This window comes from Lynx canadensis, chromosome B4 (assembly GCF_007474595.2).
Source record: "Lynx canadensis isolate LIC74 chromosome B4, mLynCan4.pri.v2, whole genome shotgun sequence".
Classification (NCBI taxonomy): domain Eukaryota; kingdom Metazoa; phylum Chordata; class Mammalia; order Carnivora; family Felidae; genus Lynx; species Lynx canadensis.
The window spans coordinates 93,761,690-93,784,395 of NC_044309.1; the positions used below are offsets into that span (position 1 = coordinate 93,761,690).

The 22,706-nt window shown below is 36.2% G+C and overlaps 1 protein-coding gene across 2 annotated transcripts in view; it reads left to right on the top strand.

Moving 5' to 3' along the window:
• Positions 1 to 22,706, top strand: part of FRS2 (fibroblast growth factor receptor substrate 2) — a 112,215-nt gene that overhangs the window by 43,915 nt on the left and 45,594 nt on the right. For both annotated transcript variants that reach the window (XM_030323193.2, XM_030323194.1), the window contains exons 2-3: positions 6,297 to 6,392; positions 7,860 to 7,902. The gene's annotated coding sequence lies outside the window, so the exon portion shown is untranslated. The remainder of the gene's footprint in view (positions 1 to 6,296; positions 6,393 to 7,859; positions 7,903 to 22,706) is intronic.

The window sequence follows — 22,706 nt, forward strand, 5'->3', positions numbered from 1 at the left end:
GAAGTCTTTTCATGGGACATGAATTCTGTTTTTCAGGTTGCTGGAAACTAGTTGAAGACATTCCTTCTTTCTTTTGTCCCTTGTACAATACCCATATGAGAAATTATCTTAGAGTTTGGTTGTGGAAAAAATGTCTCCAATACATTGCTGAAAAATATTTAGAGCCCACCAGAACTACTGAAGAAAGGAGATGGTATTTTTCTCCTAACAGATAAGTAGGAATTTAGAAAAAAAATTGTAACTCTTCTTGGTTGATTCTATTTTTGAAATTATGGATTATCACCTAGAAAAGAAAAGGGCTGAAGGGCTGAAGTGAGTATTATAAAAAGTGTTTTCCACTTTTGAGGAAGTTAGTGGAGTTGGGTGACAGTTCCTGGACACATACATATGAGGACAGCATCTTCAAGAAGAGGATACCAATACTGAGGTCTTTCAGTATTCAAGTAACTTAAGTCTCTGGATAAATAGTACCGAAGGGTAAGCCTGCTTTAATACCAAGACATAGTGAATATTTTATTGTGCATAGTATTAAAATTCCCCCAAAAGGGACACCTGGGTGCCTCAGTTGGTTGGGCATCCGACTTCGGCTTAGGTCGTGATCTCGCGATTTGTGAGTTCAAGGCCCACGTCGGGCTCGTGCTGACAGCTCAGAGCCTGGAGCCTGCTTTTGGATTCTGTGTCTCCCTCTCTCTCTGCCCCTCCCCCACTTTTGCTCTGTCTTTCAAAATGAATAAATGGTAAAAAATATATAATAAATAAAAAATAAAATAAAATTCCCAAAAAACAATAAAGCCACACACTCTATGATATTTAGATTTGTATAAATCTCCTTGTTATGTAAATCTCCTTGTTAGTATAATTTTGAAGACACAGAAGAAAATAACTCTGAAAATATTTACCTTGATGTTTCTACATAGAATCCATGTTAAGGTATCATATTGTTTCTTACTAAGAAATACATTTTATATCATGGACAGCATGTGTGTAGCATGTTTGTATACAAAATGAAAGTTTTAAAAAAAGTAATTCAGTAATTCATGCTGTGTGTGTGAGTGCCAGGGGAAAGGACAGAGAAAGAGGCTGACATTAACTGTAAGGAGACATTGTATTTATGATAAGGTTTTTAGAAATAATACTCTGTACGTGATGCACTTCCATTTTCTTAAAATATAAAACAAAATAGCAAATGCTGTAGGTGATGCCCCCAACATTGACCTCAAAACCCATTATCTTTATTTATAGTCTTTTTTTTTTTTTAATGTTTACTTAATGAGAGAGAGTGGGTGAGCAGTGGAGAGGCAGAGAGAGAAGGACACAGAGGATCTGAAGTGGGCTCCATGCTGACAGCAGCGAGCCTGATGTGGGGCTCAGACTCATAAACCTGAGGTCATAACCTGAGCCGAAGTCTGACATTCAACTGACTTAGCCACCCAGGCACCCCTCTCTTTATAGTCTTAATGACAGGTCTGCACACAAAGTATTTTGTTGTTCAGAAACACTAAAATCCTAAGGTTTTTTTTTTTTCTTTTTTTAAAAAAAGAGGTTGTTATCAGTGCCCTGGGGGAGAGTGTATCCTTGCCTTTTCTTCCTTTCCCTTCATTGTTCCTATCAGTGCAATGAATTAAAATTGTGAGAGAGATAATTTTTAAGTGTTAATTTATGCTGAAAATTCTCAAGTCACAGTTAAGTATTTAGAAGACTAGCATATGTATTTAGGCCTTTGGAAACTTTAGATCATCAATCTGTTGAGTCTCTTCTCTGTAAAGGAGTACAGTGTTTAAATGGCATGTTTTTAATCAATGGGGATAATTTGTTTCAAGGAATTTTCACTTTCTCTAAATAACTGAGGACATTAGTGAAGCAAGGCTACCTTTCTTGGGTGATGTGTCCTGATAAGTAGTTGGCCTTTTCATTTTACAATAGGTATGTTACTTTTACTGTGTCCTAGGTAGTGGGTACCTGATAATAAATTAACATTTCTGAGAGAAATAATTTTCTGATAGAAGACTCATTAAAAATCAGATTCTGTTCAATATAAAGAACTGAGGCCAATAAGGGTCATCCCATGGAGTCAGGAACTAAGGTGTTCCACATGAGAGAATTTTCTAGAAAAGGAAAATTAGAAATCATAACTAATAATTTTGTTGCAAGTTTTAAGAAATTAATGGGATACTTTAATGTATATATTTGTATGTATCCATATAGCTATATCGTGGGAGAGAAATGTTTCAAACATCCCCAGAAGTACAGAAACTATGTGGAAAAACATTTATGTACTCAATAAATCTTAATGTTTCTTCCTTGACTTCTCAGAGTGTATGGAACAGCCATCAGTGACTTAGAGGTGATACAGGTTAATCATTGTGAATGAATACTAATTAGTGACTGTCGTATGACTAATTTACTCAGTTCCCTCAGACCTAAATGTAGCATATTTTTCTGATTCGTCTCTTAATGCCAGAGGTTTCTTATTAATGTATAACAGTGAACTTTCCCCTTTTGTCCTCTTACCTAAAGCAACTTTGGGAGAATGGAACACATTTCTTAAATGAGCAGCCTGGATTTATTTACATGTCATTCCTATAGGACAGATGCGGTATTTGTGACTAATAGTTTTATTCTATTTTACTGCAGATTGCAGATTGTAATAGTGGAAAGAAAGATCTTGCATCCTGGACCTGTTTCTGGTTTGGACAAGTTGTTTAACTACTCTGGGTACTTTGTTAATACCTTTCCCATAGAGAAGTTCTGAGAATTAAGTGAGCTAATGTAAATATCTGGCACAGAAGTTGCTCAAGAAAGGTTACTTTAATATCACTAGCCTTCTTTCAAGTGGTTGAACTTGGTAAAGTCTGATTTCTAAATGAGTGGGGGTATTTCGGCACAAAAATACTCAGACTTGTCTTTACCTCCCTCCCTAAACAAAGCAGATTTTAACATTAAATTTCATCATCCAACTCTTAGAACCCTTGCAGATTTTTTTCTTGTACTCTTGGTTTATTTTTGTACCTAAGGTTTGATAGGCACATAACAAATGCTTTGTGAACATTAAACTAAGTGAAAAAGGATTGTTCAGATGAAAGGTATGTGGATAAGTCAGTTTTTGGGCAATTCTAGAGAACTCTTGCCAGAACTGGTATCTTTGTTTTGGTCTTCAGAGACTATTAAATGTGATCACTGAGTCATACTTGCTGTTTTCTCTGTCCCCTGGCTATATCTCTTAAGATTCTGAAGCTTGCCAGCCACAGGATGTTTAAAAGGCAGAGTAGGCTTTAGCCCAGGGGGAGTTTGTTTATTTAAAGAAAAATAATTAAGTTCAAACATCCCTACCGTGTCATAGCTAGTCTGGTCATGTTAGAGTTAGTTCTTTTGATTCTTTCTGGTGGTCACGGTGCCTAAAGATAACAAATTCAAAAGTAGTTTAAACTTTTGAAATTACTTGGAACTTTATAATGTAATCCCAAACAGAAGTCCCTAAAGGAGTGGGGGGAAAGGGCCATTTATTTTGCTAGTTGTTTTTTAATGAGAGTCATTTAATTCACATCATTTACTACTCCTTCCTAGAGTTATGGCACAGATGATTTTATTAAAAACAAAACCAAAAAAAAGAAAAAAAAAACGCACTATGGTGGTTATATCTTTATTAATTCTTTGAAATTGGGACCATAAGAATCTTTTGAAAGGGACAGTGTAGGAGCACTTGGGTGGCTCAGTTAGTTGTGTCCAACTTTCACTCAGGTCATGATCCCATGGTTCGTGGGTTTGAGCCCCACATCAGGCTCTGTGCTGACAGCTCAGAGCCTGGAGCCTGCTTTTGGATTCTGTCTCTCTCTGTCTCTCTCTCTCTCTCTCTCTCTCTCTCTCTCTGTCTCTGTCTGTCTCTCTCTCTCCCCTGCTTATGTTCTGTCTCTCTCTTTCAAAAATAAATATTTAAAAAATTAAAAAAACAAAAGGGACAATATAATCTTACAGATGTTTAGACACAAAAGATATGGTAATTGGTGATGTTCATATTTCAGATGATTATTATCTCCCGAACATTTCTCCTTGCATATTTTATGCCAGATAAGAAAATCAGAGACAGATATTTTGGCTTGCCTAGGGTACCAGGACCTGTCTCTTTGATGAGATAACTTGATAACTTGTAAAAACCAAGTCCTAGAGGAAGTAGAGGAGGTATAAGACCCGTATCTGCTTTTCTGGGCAGAGGGAAATGCAAGTCCTGAGGCCTTGAAGTGAGAATGTGCTTGAAGTGTTTAAGGAAAGGAAAGAGGCCAATGTGGTGAGAATGGAGTGAACAATGGGGAGAGTAGTAGGAGACGAGGTTAGAGAGATGTGGAAGGGATATTTCAAATCATGGTCCTTATGGCTGTTGTAGGGTTTTGGCTTTTAGGTTAGTAAGATGGACTCAATTAGAGGCTTTGAGCAGAATGATATGATCTGACTTTCTTTTGAAAATGACTAATCTGATTGACTTGTTGAGATGAGCAGAGGGGGAGACTGGGAGATCGAATAGGGAACTATTAGAGTAATGCAGATGAGAACTAAGGTGGCATGGACCATGGTGGTCAGATTGGAAGTGTTGAAAGTGGTAATATTATGGATGTCTTTTGAAACTGGAGCTCCTGGGATGAATATGTAATGGATAGTGATGAGTATTTCTGCACATAATGTTTGATTGACCCATTTTTAATGATGTTAAGATTAATCACTGGGTTCAAGTTTTGTCGACTGGATTTAGCCATTATGAGGTTTCCCATCAATCTTTTACCTAATGGTTTTAGCAGCTGTTGATCATTTTTTTTATTAAATTTTTTAAATGTTTATTTATTTTTGAGAGAGAGAGAGAGAGAGCGCGTGCATGTGCATGCGCAGGGGGGGGCAGAGAAAGAGGGAGACACAGAATCCAAAGCAGGCTCCAGGCTCTGAGCTGTCAGTGCAGAGCCCGATGCGGGGCTCAAACCCACAAACCGTGAGATCATGACCTGAGCCGAAGTTGGATGCTTAACCAACTGAGCTATCAAGGCGCCCCAAGAGCATACAAGTTTAAAAAAAAAGAATACCCCACCCGCAACATTTAGCAATCATTTGTCTAGCAGTTCCCTTTTAGGAGTTTTCCCCAAAGATTCCAAAAACAAAATTACAAATTCCTCGAAGGCTGGTAGCATCGATTGATTGATTGATTTTTGAGAGAGTGGGGGAGGGGCAGAGAGAGGGAGAGACAGAGGGATATGAAGCAGGCTCCGTGCTCTCATTGCAGAGTCCTGTGCAGGGCTTGAACTCACAAACTGTGAGATCATGACCTGAGCCAAAGTCAGACGCTTAACTGAGTAAGCCACCCAGGCACCCCTCATGTCTTATCTTTTAATTATGGGCTTTGTTTCCTGGGGGAAGAAACAATAATGATGATGTAGTTGGCATTGATATCAATGGTGTATATGTGGAGGGAATGGCATTTTGAGACTTTGCCGTTTTGAAATACTACCAGATTAAATATTTCATCAATTAAAGTTAAATCACTTGTCAGTTTATTCATTCTTTGAGTAAATATTTACTGAGCACTTACTGCATGGCAACCATTGCCTTAAGTGCTTAAAAGATATCTGTAAATAACACCAGTAAAAATTCTCTCTGGATCTTACTTTCTATGGATGTGAGGGGGAAATTGGGATGCCTGGGTGGCTCAGTCCATTGAGTGTCCCACTTCTGATTTCGGCTCAGGTCATGATCTAATGTTTCACGAAATTGAGCCCTGCATCAGGCTCTGCACTGACAGTGTGGGATGGAGACTGCTTAGGATTCTTTCTCTTATTCTCTCTTCCCCTTTGCTGCTCGTGCTTTCTCTCTCTCTCTCTCTCTCTCAAAATAAATAAATAAACATTCAAAAAAAAGATGCAAGGGGAAATAGACAAACCTGTATAATTCATTTATTGTTTTCAAATGTGGGGTTTTAGAGTTCCTCTTCATCTTCCTTTTCCCTTTTCTAGTCTGTAAATGGCATTCTTAGGGAGTTGCAAGACCCTGCTGGTGAGTGGAAGGCATTGAGGACTGAAGAATTATAGATCTTTATACTTAGTCTGTGTAACAGAAATGTATAATTCTGGTCCTGTGGGAGGATAGCCTATATTCCATCCTTCTCACCTCATCGTCAGCCCTGTTAATGTTTTTTATTAGAAGGTTGCTCAAGAATTGTTTTGATAGTTCCCTCTCTTGTAGACTCTAAAATTTAGAAAATTGTCCTTAAAGATTTTGTGTTTTGTTATAATGTGTTCTTAATGACTACATCTTTATTTCAGAAATGACCATTAAGAAGTAGATGCCCAGATGCAAAAGTGATGAAACAGTCAGTTTGTCATAAAGTAAGATGCAGCTGTGGCTTTTCAACCAGATTAGTAAGTGTGGCGAAATTTTCTTTTTAAATGTATACTTATTTTATCTCCTTTGAAAAACATTCAATAAAAAGTATAGTGGACATTTTCTTAAGTGTTAACTTGTATTTCTGTTTTTACTTTGGATTGTAGTACAAATTATAGTGTATGACTCTAGAAAATGTATGTCTGTGCTGTACCTTTTTAAGAACCATAGAAGTAATATTATAAAATCATAGTGTTAGAGGAGACATGTGACAAAGAGTCACTATAATACCACTATCCAAATATAGCTACTCCTAAAATTCTTGGATATTTGTTTTCCTTACCAGTCTTTGTTCTATACATTTAAAAACAAACAAACATTTTGCTCATAGTGTTATGAAGAGTGTGCTTCTTTATATTTTAAAATTAAATTTGTGGGAGGGTAGGTGATGGGCATTGAAGAGGGCATCTTTTGGGATGAGCACTGGGTGTTGTATGGAAACCAATTTGACAATAAATTTCATATATTAAAAAAAGTACTCTTCAATGTGGTGTAATATATATATATATATACATACATACATACATATATACATACACACATACATACATACGTACATACATACAGTGGAGTATTACTCAGCAATCAAAAAGAATGAAATCTTGCCATTTGCAACTATGTGGATGGAACTAGAGGGTATCATGCTAAGCGAAATTAGTGAGTCAGAGAAAAAGACAAATATCATATGACTTCACTCATATGAGGACTTGAAGATACAAAACAGATGAACATAAAGGAAGGGAAGCAAAAAGAATATAAAACCAGGGAGGGGGACAAAACATAAGAGACTCTTAGATATGGAGAACAAACTGAGGGTTACTGGAGGGGTTGTGGGAGGGGGGATGGGCTAAATGGGTACGGGGCTTAAGGAATCTACTCCTGAAATCATTGCTGTACTACATGTAACTAACTTGGATGTAAATTTAAATAAATAAATAATGTATTCTTCAGGACAGAGTTTCTTATTGGGGTAATGAAAATGTTCTGCTCTAATATGGTGGTGATGGTTACACAACTTTCTGAATATAGTATAAAAACCACTGAATTTTACACTTTAAAGAGGTGAATTTTGTGACCTATGGATTATACTTAAAAACTACCCTTCAGGTATCAAATCTTGGTGAGAGTAAAACCCAGTTGAGTACTGGTATTTTAGAATATGAAAATGTGCCAAGATATCATTGTGTACCTAGAAGAAATAATTTGATAATCAGTGGAATAGTGTTTTTGTAATAATAAAAATAATAAAAATTATAACTTTTATAGATATTTTAATAAAATATTAAAGTACTTTTATTATTAGAGACTTATTATCTCTTAAGCTTTGGTAATATCAAGTGTCATAATATTCTGAATGTACTGTAGCATTTTGTTATCTTTTCATTTTTAAGGGACTTCCTTTTTTGAAACTAACATTTCAACTTTTCTACCTGAAATTTTTTTAGGAACAGAATTGTATCTGTTTCTCTCAGAAGAGAATTCCACAAGGTAAGAAATTATTAATATAGTAATAAAACAAATATGGTCGAATACAGGCTTAATTGCTTTTGATTTTTTTAATCCTTTTCCCTATATTTATTTCATATCTTTTCTTGATTATTCCAAGATTATCACAAATTTGTTAGCTCCTTTTTTACTACCTCAGAATTTTGAAACAAGATGCATTTCATCTTATTTGAAGTTAAGATTAAAAGGACGTGATAAAAGTCATCACCTTTTGACACTCAAATACTGCTTTTCTTTTTTTTTTTTTAATTTTTTTTTTTCAACGTTTATTTATTTTTGGGACAGAGAGAGACAGAGCATGAACGGGGGAGGGGCAGAGAGAGGGAGACACAGAATCGGAAACAGGCTCCAGGCTCTGAGCCATCAGCCCAGAGCCTGACGCGGGGCTCGAACTCACGGACCGCGAGATCGTGACCTGGCTGAAGTCGGACGCTTAACCGACTGCACCACCCAGGCGCCCCCAAATACTGCTTTTCATGGCATCTTCCTAGCATTATTAAGGAACTCATTCCTAGCATTGTTAGGAGTGGGTTTGTCCATTTTAGGAAGAAAAGTTCTCTTTTTCCATTGGGGCCCATTTACCTTTTACCTAAATGACTCAGGGCAGTAGAGGATTCATAGAAGCTCTATTAGGGGCTGTTAAGTTAAAGGAGATTATTTAGCTGTGTTTCCACCTATGGAAATTATATAACTCCTGTATTTGGTTTAAAAAATGGAGTGCTTTCTACTGGGTAGATAAGAAAAGATTGAGTAGCATCTAGTATTAAAAAAAAAATCCTAAATGATCATCTTTACAATGGATTTTCAGTCATCATTTAGATTATTATACTCTTTGGACTGCTGAAGGATGAAATGTCCAAGTGAGTATATATTGGTGTGCTCCTCTTGGTATGCCAAGAACTTAAAATCAGTTGCTTGGCCTTAAGAGATTACATCGTTTAAATTTACCCAGGAACTCTTTGGTATAGGTAGTAGTGATCACTGCAGATTAATCTGACAACTGGAAAATGCTTATAAAGTGAATTATTCAGATGAATAACTCTTTCTCATTTATTCTCCTTTTTCAATGTAATGTGTGCTGAGGGAAACATGCACCCTCAAACACATCTTTCCCACAGATTTAATTAGGTCAGTTTTTATCCTGAAAACTGAAAACAGAGGGTTAAAATAAAGGGACCCACTGGCTGAAGAGGAGGGACGGGGAGCAATGCATCAGTAGTTTTCACGTACAAGTGTCTTGTGTAGCTTTCCCCCTGTGTTTTTCTTCTACTTCTAGAGGCTTCAGGGAGTCCTGGAACCTGTGTGTAGCACTATCTGATCCTTTAGGGCACTACTCAAAGACAGTACTGCAGGAGAAATCCAGATCCCCATTTTCCTGGACCATCATGCTTAAAGCGAAAACAAATTTCACAAGATTTAATCTTAGTGAACTTGATCTGTTACATCTTTGTCCCTGTTCTTTTGGAAAATGAAATTTGAATCTTCGACATTAATACAATGTATGATGTGTAATATGTTGTATGACACATAATACAGCGTATGACAGTGATGGATCATAGTATCTGGTACCCATAGGGCTCCCCTGTAAGTGCTCCATAAATGTTTATTTTTATAAATGCCCAGATGCTGTTGATTTTAGAGTAGAAAATAATCAAAACATGATTATTCATATTTATGTAGTATCATCTTCCTACACAAAGGTTAAAAGGACAATGACAACTTTAGAAAAACTGTTGTTAATTGTGCACTAACGAATGGTTGAAATGATAAATTTTATGTTACATATACTTTACCACAGTTTAAAAAATTGTTTAAATTTTTGAGCAACTGGTTTATTATGAAAGAGGATAGCTATGTTTGAGGTATTGAGTTGATGATTATTCCTCAGTTTGTGTCATACCCATCCTCATTGGTTCATTAAAGGACTATTTTTCTGTTTTCCTTTGTAACTAGTTCCCATACATACTCAGGTGTCTCTTTAGATCATATAACTCTTTCACCTTTTACCAGTCCTCATATAAGTGACTTTTTAACATGTTTCATATCTATCCTTTTATGTCTTAGGAAAGGTTTTATTATTTTGTGTATTTTAATTATATGGTAGGTCTTAGTCCAATTCTTGTAGTCCCCTTCGCCCACCTCACTCTTCTGTTTTTCTGAGATCTGGCCGTGTTGTTGAATGTTCGTCTAATTTGTTTTGTCCAACTGGTACGTTGTATTTTAGGTTGTTTATTAAAATGAAACTGTTACATGTAAAATTCCTTAAATGTATAAGGAATGTTACAATGAGCATTAGGAAGAGGCCAATTTGTGTTCACTTTTTAAATATTAGAATTGAATTTAAAGAATGTGAATTAGATGAGATGGAAGATTAGAGGAAATATAAACATCTGTTTCAGAGGCTGAGAATCTGTTAGAACAGTGAAAGGAAAAAATTGTGGGACCTAACAAAAACATCTATTTTTCTTCTAGAAACATTGTGTTAAAATGCTCAGGTCTCAGTGTTAGCCCACAAAAGCTTAACAGTTGAAAGATAACCAGTAATATTTTGGAACCTCCTTATTACTGATTACCTATTAATTTCTACATATTATATTTGAACATTATCTTACTTTGTTTTTAATTTCTTTGAAGCATAACCATGTTTTCTGAATCCACATCACTGAATCTAACACAGAAAAAAACAGTACAAATGCAGCTTTCTAAATTTGGGATGCAGAAACACAGTTTCATCTAGAGTAGCATATTATTAGCAGAAGCAACTTCTGTTGGATCCCCTAACTATAAACTGTCAGAGTGGGAACTTGAGAAGCTCCAAGTCCAAGGTGATGGTATGCCTTGCAGTAATGAAGAGGAAAGAGAGAGGAACACTCCTATGAGAGGATGGGGTGATCCCTGACTTTAGAAGAAGGGCAATGACAGCTGTGATCAGATCAGGGAATGGCTTCCATCACAGAGAAGAAGCTAAAGGTACCTTGTGGGGAGAAGTTTGTGTGGGAGGAGGATCTTAGGGACACTTAGTTCTGGGGGCTAGGAGAAAATGTGCTACTAATTCAGTCATGAAATGGAAAAAAGGGTAAAGGAATTCATGTTTGCTAAAAGTGAAGTCAATGTTGAGGCTTTTGAAAGAAGTAGTTATTTATATGTCAACACTTAAGTATTTATACAAGTTCTGGTGGGAAAACCAGTAACTCTTTTTTGTTGTTGTTGTTAAGTTTTTATTTATTTATTTTGAGAGAGAGAGCAGTGAAGAGGCAGAGGGAGAGGGAGAGGGAGAGACAACTGAGCCACTCAGGCACCCCAACCAGCAACTCTTGAAGTTAATATTGAGTTGGTATCCCATGCATTGTTGAACACTGTTTTTAAAAGTAACAGTTCAGAGAATTATACATCAGATAACATAATCTCTTTCTCTAGTTTCATTCGTTTTTGAGTATTTTATATGGCATAGTAATTTCATTAGTCTCACTTTGTTATATTAAGAGATGGCCTAAGTAAAACAGATAGTGTAGTATTCTCATTTTACAAATGATGCAACCAGAAGTGGACTTAGCTTTAGGTTCCCTATCAACTGATATTTTGCTCTAAATGGAAGATGTAATTACTAGTTTTAAATTAAAAGAAATTTTTCTAACCTGGAAGAACCTCATAGCCTAAAAAGTTTTAAAAAACACACACATAGGGGCGCCTGGGTGGCGCAGTCGGTTAAGCGTCCGACTTCAGCCAGGTCACGATCTCGCGGTCCGTGAGTTCGAGCCCCGCGTCAGGCTCTGGGCTGATGGCTCGGAGCCTGGAGCCTGTTTCCGATTCTGTGTCTCCCTCTCTCTCTGCCCCTCCCCCGTTCATGCTCTGTCTCTCTCTGTCCCAAAAATAAATAAAAACGTTAAAAAAAAAATTAAAAAAAAAAACCACACACATATACAAACAAAAATATAGCCAGAGAGTAATTGATTGATTTAACCTTCAGGTTCACTAAAGCAGCACTTAACAAATTAACTTGGATTTTGTTGGCTACTGTTATGTGGAACATTATTTCAGAAATATTTCCAATTTAGAACAAATACTATACATTTAGATATTTTTAAGTTTTGAACATGGCTGTTTACTTTGGTAAACAGACACTTTGGTGTCTAATTTTGATGGATAGGAGATTAGAATCCTCAATTTGTGGGAATGGAACAAGGAATTTGATCTCACATATTTCAGTACATAGTAATTCCCTCCCCCCAAGTCATTTGTAGTATGAAAATCAAGAAAACTGTGATAAACCTGTGTCTTTTATCCTGAGTGACTTAATTTGGTTCAGGCTAGCTTTAGTGGTATAAGTACAGATCAAGTTTGGTTTTGAATAGTCCAGTTTTATCCTAGGGCGTTCTAGGTCTGCAGTGTTTTTGGATATGCTAACCATTTGGTTTCAATACCTAGCTGACATTTGATCCTGTGGAAAGATTGTGAGAGATTTCACATGTAGGTGGTGGGATGAAGGAACACAGATTGACTCATAGTCTACTGAGTAGACTGGAGTTATAGGACTTTGAAGTTTAGCAGTGTTTTTGTTACTCAGAAATAAACTCTGATTTATTATTGTATATTAAGACTTCAAATGTAATTTAAGTAAATTTCAACTTTAGAAAATGTGGATAGCTTTATCATTTTTATAAAAGAATATAGTTATTTCAGATACTCTGTTTCACGTTAAACTCTTTAGAATTCCATATGAGCTGCCTTTTTTTTTAGCCACTTGCTTTCAGATTAAAAAAAAAAAAAAACAAAACAAAACCAAAAAACCAAAAACTCAGAATAGGTTGAAACTTGACACAAATTGCTGCCACAGAACAAAAGTGCTGATCGAGTTAAATCAACCCCTGTAATGTGTATTGAAAAGAAAACCTCTCCTCTCTCCGCCAGTTTGAAGAACAAGCGTTTTTCCTGCCAAGAAGGGCTGACTTTAAATGGACCAGCTGTCCATATTAGGAGCACTGGGTTGCTAAGGTGACCATGGCTGTTTGGAGAAGAATGCAGCTGAGAGGGCAAGTTCTTGATGTGTGAGCTGAGGGAAGGAATGTGGTGTGATTGTGCATCATTCCTCCTAATCACATGCTCACAAAATGCTGTGTGGGCAGCATGTAGAAACTACAAATCTGAGTGCTAGAGCTTGTGTGTGGTTAAAATCATTTTGTTTTCATGTGAGCAAGAGGCTTACAGTTTAGATGGAAAACGTCCACTTTGTATACATGTGTGTGTTTTGGGTGAAGGGGAGGGTGTTTTGATGGTGGATGAAATGGGAATGAATTTATTTTGCATGATGGACACACACTTCCGTATTGTAAAGCAAAAATTATTCTGGGATAAATGTTCCTTCCAATTCATCCTTTCAGTCATATATACAGTGTTAATAGTTCCCCAAGTGAAAGATGTGTCCTTGTAATTGTAATAATTGTACTTATATAATATTAAGTAATTTTACTTATATTTTGGGCACTTTTAATTTCAGAATTATTTGAAAGTCCCAAGAATATGTTGTCTGTTTGGTCCATTTCTCCCCTCCCCCCTTTTTAAAATATAGTCTTACTCTTCCAAAGGGAGATTTTATCTTAATATATTGTGTTTCTTCCCTGAAGCATCCAAAGATAGGTTCTGGTATTTAGTAAAAAGTACGATTCAAGGGGCAGTGGGAAGTGTCAAACTAACAAGCCCACTTACCTGAAACACTTTTTAGATTTTACCATGGACATCATTGCTAATATTTGAAATGAGATATAGCCACATATATTGATATAAACACCTGCTGAATGCACCATGAAGTTTTTTGTTTTTTTGTTTTAATCCTTGTTAACAAATCCTGACAATAACACGTTGGTCTTTAATGCAGATATAAATATGTAATATCTTTAAGATGTGAAGTCATTGGACATTGGCAGCTCTGTATTACATTAGCATCATATTCTTAATCAGATAGTCTACTTGCTTTGACATGGTTGCTGTTTAATTGATTTATTTATAAAATATGGAGGGAAATTAAAAGATTAAAATAATTTGAGTATTGAATTCAGTTGGTTATTCTCATGGTATACCTTGATAACTTTTGATGACATTCTCTCAACTAAGTGCTTTATGGTTTTCACATTTAATCCTCAAATCTCCTAGTAACTGATTTTTTTGAGAGATATGGGACATGAATTCACTTTTTCATACGGATAATAGGTTATCTCAATGCTATTTATTGAAATAGTTCTTCTTTTCTTCCCTGATATGTGAAATTTCCTGTCTCACAAATCAAGTTTTCGTATGTGGGTAGTTTTATTTCTGTACTCTCTCTTCTGTACCCTTGGTCTTTTGTCTACCCCTGAGTTATTACTGTACTGTCATAGCTACCTCAGATACTCAAATTTTTGTTTCTTGCCTTGTTCATGACTTCAAAAGGAATGCTTTCAAATTTCACCATTTAACATGATAACTTGTAAATTTTTTTTAAAGATGGTCTTTGCCAAATTAAAGAAGTTTCATTCTATTCTTCCTTGGCTAGGACTCTTGTTTTAAATCATGAATAGATGTTGTATTGAAAGGCTTTTGTATAACTTCAGTGATGATTAAAATTTTTTCTCCTTAATCTATTAATGTAGTCAGTTACATTGATTTTCAGATTAGGTTAACTAAGTATTCCTGGGATAAACCCAATATAGTCAAGTATGGATTCTCTTTTTTCATAATTATTGGATCTGGTTTGCTTACATTTTGTTTGGGATTTTTAGTGTTCATGAGTCAGATTGGCTTTTAATTTTCTTTTCTTACATTATCCCTGTTGGATTTTCAACATATTGCTCACTCATTCATTCATCCTTTCATTCATTCATTTACTCATTCATAGAGCACATATAAGGGAAGAACAGAGAGAGAATCCACCCTGGCAGTGTGGAGCCTGATGCAGGGCTTGAACTCTTGAACCGTGAGATCATGACATGAGCAGAATCAAGAGTTGGATGGTTAACTGACTGAGCCATCCAGGCGCTCCTAACATATCTTTCTTTTTAAATGTTAGTTGTGGTAAAAACACCTATCATAAAGTTTACCATCTTACCCATTTTTAAGTGTACAGTTTAGTAGTGTTAAGTATATTCACATTATTGTGCAACAAATCTACATAACTTTTTCATCTTGCAGAACTGAAACTCTATACCCATTAACCACTCTTCATCTCCCCCTCCCATCGTCCTGGCAACCACCATTCTACTTTCTATTTTTGTGAGTTTTACTGCTCTAGATACCTCATATAAGTGAAATCATACCGTATTTATCTTTTTGTGCCTGGCTTTTCACTTAGCATAATGTAGCATGTATCAAAATTTTCTTTTTAAGGCTGAATAATATACCATTGTGTGTATAAACATTTTGTTATCTGTTCATCTGCCAGTGGACAAGTATGTTGCTTCCACCTTCTGGCTGTTGTGAATAATGCTGCTATGAATATGTATGTACAGATATCTCTTCTACACCCTTTCAATTCTTTTGGATATAGACCCAGAAATGATACTGTTGATAATATGGTCATTTTATTTTTAATTTTTTGAGGAACTACAGTCCTGTTTTTTAATAGCAGCCACACCATTTACATTCCCACCAGCCATACACAAGTGTTCCAATTTCTCCGTATCCTTGCCAACACTTATTTTCTGTTTTTTTTTTTTTTAATAGTAGCCATCCTAATGGTTGTGAAGTAATAGCTCACTATGGTTTTGATTTGCATTTCCTTAATGATTAGTGATGTTGATTCCTAATGATTATCTTTTCATATGCTTTTGACCATTTGTATATTTCCTCTGGAGAAATGTCTGTTCAAATTCCAGGGTCCATTTTTTAATCAGGTTACTCTAATAGTTATCATTGCTGTTGCCGAGTCATACGGGTTCTTTATGCTAGGTATTAACACTCTTACCAGATAACGTGATTGGCAAATATTTTCTCCTGTTCCACAGGTTGCCTTTTCAGGCTGTTAATTGTTTCTTTTGATGCATAGAAGCAGTGTCAGCTTTACCTATGGTTTTTTGGTAAGAGTATTATACTTTTAGTTCTTATATTTAGATCTTTATTATGAGCTAATTTTTATATAAAGTGTAAGGTAAGGGTCCAAGTCCTTTCTTCTGCATGTGGATATCCAGTTTTCTCAGCACCATATGTTAAAACGACTGTCTTTTCCTCCACTAAATGGTGTTAGCATCCTTTGTCTTGGTTGCGTTTCAGTATGAATTAGAAAGTGGTGTTTTTTTCCATTCTCTAGAAGAATTTTTTTAAGGTTGTAATTGTTTGTTGTTCATTCACTGTTTGGTAGGACTATAAAACTATCTGGGCTTAATTTTCTTAGTGGAAGGATTTTGAACTGCAACTCTTTGATTTTGTAGTAATTGTTTTTCTGTTTACATTCTCTTTCATGTTTTTAAATGGTCAGTTGATTTTTTTGCCCTTTAAAAGTTGATATGTAGGGGCGCCTGGGTGGCTCAGTCAGTTAAGTGTCCCACTTTGGCTCAGGTCGTGATCTCACGGTTCATGGGTTCGAGCCCCGCATCGGGCTCTGGGCTGACAGCTCAGAGCCTTGGAGCCTGCTTTGGATTCTGTGTCTTCCACCCTCTCTGCCCCTCCCCCACTAATGTTCTGTGTCTCTCTTTTTCTCAAAAGTAAATAAACATTAAAAAAATAAAAAAAATATTCTGTGTGACAGAAGGATTCATAAAGCATTCCTTTTGTGTACTGAAGCATGATAGTCGTCTTCAGAAAAAGTCCTTGCTCAACTGACTTGTGAGCTGAATTAGCTGCTTTTTTCTGGCGTACCTTTTTTTTTTCCTTGAAAGAACTGGATAGGCAAACTGATTACTTGAACTTATGTATTTGATATTTGTTTTTCTCAAAAATGAACTGAGTGGGCCTAACACTTCAAGAAAAACAGCTGTATTTGTAGCCAGTGATTAAAAAAAAATTAAACTTTCAACTGAAATTTAGTATCTGGGGCGCCTGGGTGGCTCAGTTGGGTAAGCATCCGACTTTGGCTCAGGTCACAATCTCACGGTTTATGAGTTTGAGCCCCGTGTCAGGTTCTGTACTGCCAGCTCAACCTGGAGCCTGCTTCAGACTCTATGTCTCCCTCTTTCTCTGCTCGTCTCCCAGGGGCTTGCACTCTGTTTCTCTCTCAAAAATAAATAAACATTAGAAAAAAATTAAAGAGAAAGAATTTTGGAAAATTTGTATCTAACACCGGGAGCTTGATAGCTTCCTTCTTGGGGCGCCTGGGTGACTCAGTCGGTTAAGCATTCAACTTCAAATTAGGTCATGATCTTACGGTTCGTGAGCTCGAGCCCCCCTTCAGGTGAGTATGAACCCCACTTTGGGTGAGCCCCACTTCTCTCTCCCTGGCTCTCTCTCTGCCCCTTGTGTGATTCTCTCTCTTTCTCTTTGCCCCTATCTCACTTGTGCCCTCTCTCTCTCTCAAAAAAAAATCAATCAGTAAACAAAAATAAAAATAGAAAAGGCTTTTCTTGTGAAGTGGTTAATGATAATAAAGAATGTGGTTTTTTGGGGCGCCTGGGTGGCGCAGTCGGTTAAGCGTCCGACTTCAGCCAGGTCACGATCTCGCGGTCCGTGAGTTCGAGCCCCGCGTCGGGCTCTGGGCTGATGGCTCAGAGCCTGGAGCCTGTTTCCGATTCTGTGTCTCCTTCTCTCTCTGCCCCTCCCCTGCTCATGCTCTGTCTCTCTCTGTCTCAAAAATAAATAAAAACATTAAAAAAAAAAAAAAATCCTTTAAAAAAAAAAAAAAAAGAATGTGGTTTTCTTTTCTGTCATATTGTATTCTGAATTGTGTCAGTTTGGAATACCGGAATAACTCAGTGAATATTTTCCAGATGACCAATGTATAATGATACAAAATCACATATGGGTAAAAGTGCTAGATAAACCAATGAATTTTAATGCAATAGAACGTGAAAAGTTCATTGATATGATTTTAGAAACCATAGAAGTAACTAGACTTCAGGAAACTACCATTTGTTAAGTTCAGGTGTAGCATCAGGACTAGCAACAGTTACTTGAAATAATTATTGAAATATTCACTTTCCCAGCTATATCTCTGTATGAGGCTAGATTTTCTTCATATACTTATATACTTTAACCAAAATAGTACATCACAGAATCAGTCATAAGAATCCAGCTGTCATCTATAAAGTTATACATTAAAGACATTTGCAAAACTATGTCTTATCAAAGACAAAACTTTTCTTATCAAGTTTTTAATTTTTTCCCATACAGATATATTTATGTTAACATATCATGTTTATTATTCTTTTAATAAATTAATATATTAAACATTTTTCAGATTTAACTTCTAATTTGGTAAATATCAATAGATAAGAACCCAGTTGAAGGAAAACTCTGAAAAGTTCTCAAATAATTTTTTTAAATGTTGTATTTATTTTTGAGAGAGAGAGAATGAGGGAGGGAGGGAGAATGAGTGGGGGAGGGGCAGAGAGAGAGGGAGACACAAATTCCGAAGCAGGCTCCAGGCTCCGAGCTGTCAGCACAGAGCCCGATGCAGGGTTTGAACTCACAAACCACTAGATCATGACCCGAGCTGAAGTCAGATGCTTAACCGATTGAGCCACCCAGGTGCCCCTCAAAATAATTTTTAAAAGTGTAAAGGGATCCTGCAACCAAAAAGTTGGTGAACTGGTTGCTGACCTACAGATCACAATGATGTTTCATTTTTATTTCTGACATTATGCATTTGTCCTCCTTTTCCTTTTTCAAAAAAAAAGTGGTATCCCAATTTTATATTTAAAAAAATTCAGTCTCCGTTGTAGTTTTAAGATTATTTTCATAATCTGTTAAATGATGATAAATACATCTATAGTTGCATTAACTAATTTTAAAACTCCATAGGCCTAGTACAGTCTATTCATGAGTATATTTCTGTATTTTGTTATGCAAATAACCCCCAAATACTATAAAATTCAGTTAAAAATAGACCCTCCTGGAAGCAGTGACATCCCAGTAGTAAGAGTACACCTGGTTTCCAGATCTTGGTTTCTAATAAGTTCTGTACTAAAAGGAACCAGGGCTCCTTGGAGAAATGGCTGATTTAAGGACTGGGGCAAGAAATATATAGATCAGCTTAGAGCATCTTGTAGTGCCGAAAAGTAAGAATGTGCTTAAACAAACTCACAATGATGGCACTATGTCAAAGGGACATAGGAGCCAACTGAAAGAACTCCCAGTGGTCAAAGGTGGAATAATTTGAACAAGAATTGAAGTGTAAAGTTGTATTGGATTATAACCCAGAGTATAAAATAAGTATTCAAGGCTCCATATGGTATAAATAGGTTGTTGAATGAATGAATGAATGAATGAATAATGAAGAGACACATCTCCTGTGCAGAGTAACTCCAAGTAATTTGTGTTGATACTCCCATCTTCAACAAGGTGGAACATTACTCTCCACTCCTTGAGTGTGGGCTGTGCATAATGACTTCCTTTTAAAGAGTACACTAATGAAAGGAGATGGAGAGGAGTAACTACAGTGGAGAAATCTTATGAACACTACCTCAGCCAGGTCAGTAGTGATAAGTCATATTGACAGTATGTTTCCAAGGATAACGCTGTGATGAAAGGCATTTTTTCTCCCTGGTCTTCTCCCAAAAACTCATAATGCCAATCTAATCATGAGAAAAACACCAAAGAAATTGCAGTAGACGGACATTCTACAAAATTCTTGACCAGTATTCCCCCAAACTGTCAAGGTCATCAAAAACAAGGAAAATCTGGGAAACTGTAGCCAAAAGGAGCCTAAAGGGATATAGCTAATTATAATAATGGTATCCTGAATAGGATCCTGCAACAAAAAAAAGCATATTCTATAAAAACTAAGGAAATTTGAATAAAGTATGGATTTTAGTTGATAATTACATATCTGTATTAGTTTATTAATTGTAACAAATGTACCATACTAATGTAAGGTATTATTAATATATAACACCAGATGTGGAGTCTATGGGAATTCTGTATTATCTTCTCAATTTTTATCCAAATCTGAAATTGTTCTAAAAAATAAGGTTTATTAAAAAAAAACCAACTGAGTCCCTCAAGTATATTTTTAAACCCAGAAATCATGTACTTCACAACTTTTACCAGATTTTTTGCTCATTTTCACTCTTAAATACTATTACTCCTGGAGGCAACCCAAGTTTAAAAAAATCTAGTAAAAGAACAATTTGCTTGAGGGTATTACATAATTGATTCTTATAAACAGACCTAACATTTATTTTGTTGTATTTAATGCCAACTGAATGCCTACTCACAAATGTTAGAAGGTTGTATTTATTATGGTCTTAAGTCTTTTGTTATCATTTTAAGTTTTTAAGCTTCAAGCCAGTCAAAATTTTTGTTAAAAAATACTGACAATACGTTTGAATGTATAATTTATTACTTAAGAGTCCTTTCTTATTTGAGATAATCTTACCACATTTTAAATTAATTTTTTTGAGTGAAATTAACACACAATGTTACATTAGTTTTAATCTTAGCACATTTTTAATAATTTAAAGAGAGATACTGGTTTCAAACAGTAATCTGTACCTCTCTTTGCAGAATAAATTTATCTTAGGCACTTGAATGGTGATTTTGGTGATCTTTTTATTACTAAAGCAAGTGTCACTGGGGCTGTATATTAGGAAAACAGTATTTATTGCCTCCAGCCCACCTATTTTCTTGTTGGAGGGTGGGGTGGAGAAGCATGTACTGGATATTTTCCCTTAACAGACATACTAGTTTTGACAAAATAAACATATTAATTTGTAGCATTTTAATTAAAAACTGAAAATGTGCATGGTAACAAACCCAATCTTAAACAATTGCAGCCTTATCAATAGGAGGAACTAAGCCTTACTTGGTTAGCTTAACCTTTGGTCTATTTATAGATGTAAGAAGAAAAAGTTGAGTTCTCTTTCCCTTTGAATTTTTAAGCAGATTTTTGAGTGAACTAGTGTAAAGAAAGAAAATATTTGAAGAAGCTAAATTAATAGCTAAATCATTTCACTAGCCTGTGATGTTCCAAACTTATGTTTTCCGCTTGTGTAATCATACTCCTCTTTTAGCAGAAATAACTACCAAGTAACAAGACCAAAGAAATACCAAATACTTAGACCAAAGATACTGGTATTGGAATTGTGTATTACGGGTAATTCAGGTGTTACTCAAAGAAAATACTAATCAATGTTTGGCATCTTTTAAGGTTAAAAATTAAAAGAGCTTGGGAAAGATTTAGAATTCGAAATCTAACATAAATCTAGAAGTCTATTCACCTTCACCCAGGTCTTTGCCAAGACTGTAAAACTTCAAGGAGTGACAATGCTTGGAGGAAATGATACAGATTGGGTAATGACTTTTAGGCCATTGACTTGCCCAGTTAGACTCTTTGGGCATCACATTTGCTATAAAAACTGCAACTCAAATGAGTCTTTGAATTTATGTAGTATGAAAAGGAGGACACCTGGTACCACCTAAGTCTTGTGCGTATACTTGCTCATTTTGACAGCCACTTCTAAGAGAAATTTTGTGCCACCATATGCTAAATTTTTAAGTTTTTATTTTGAAAGAGCACACGCGTGAGTAGGGGAGGGGCAGAGGGAGAGAGCAAATCCCAAGCACGTCCTGTTCAGCAGGGAGCCCAATGCAGGGCTCCATCCCATGACTGCAAGATCACAGCCTGACCGGATATCAAGAGTTGGACGCTAAACCAACTGAGTCACACGGGCACCTCCCCCCCCCCCCAATATGCTAAATTGTAAAGCATTTTTTATAAGGGCACCCTGGCTGACTCAGGCTGTAGAACATGTGACTCTTGATCTCAGGGTTGTGAGCTTGAGCCCCACGTTGGGCATAGAGATTACTTAAAGCATTTTTCACGAAATAACTGTCAGTGTTCAGACCAATAAGTAATACATTTTGAGCTCCACTTTAAAAAGTAATTTTTATAAATAAGTATTAAGTGGGGCACCTGGATGGCTCAGTCGGTTAAGCGTCTGACTTCAGCTCAGGTCATGATCGCGCACTTGGTGAGTTCGAGTCTTGTGTTGGGATCTGTGCTGACAGCTTAAAGCCTGGGAGCCTGCTTCGGGGTCTGTGTCTCCCTCTCTCTCTGCCCCTCCCCTGCTTGCACTCTGTCACTGTCTCTCAAAAAATAAAACGTTAACAAAAAAAGATTTTAAAAAACCTGCTAAAACAATAAATAACTATTAAGTTACATATGTTAATTAGTAAAATATAAGATTATTTGGTTGTAGTTTTATTAATATGTTTTTATGTTGAAGAAATTCAGGGGCAAAATTTATCAGTAAGTTATGTTGCAGTTTTGAAACATCTAGTACCTATTTATTCATTCATCTGAGTCATCTGATGACCATGTCTCTTTTCTCATAAGGTATTTTCTCCATTGGTTAGAATGCAATATATAATTACTGTATTGGAAACACCAGTAGCAACTTGTATCAGTTGGGGTTCTGGCAGAAAATAGGACACTGACAAGTGTAATCTAAAAGAATTCAGTGAAGGGATTATTTGCAGAGTGTAGGCAGGTTAAGGGAAAGGAGCAGGTAATGATGAAGCTGTTACTACTTCTAGGTCTTGAAAGGAACAAGGGAGGAAGTGTTTACCTGAACCCGCGAGAGCCATACTTACTGGAGAGGGTTGCCTGATAGAGGCCATCAGAAAAGCTTTAGCAGGCAATGGAGCCACAGCCAGTCTGTTCTGTT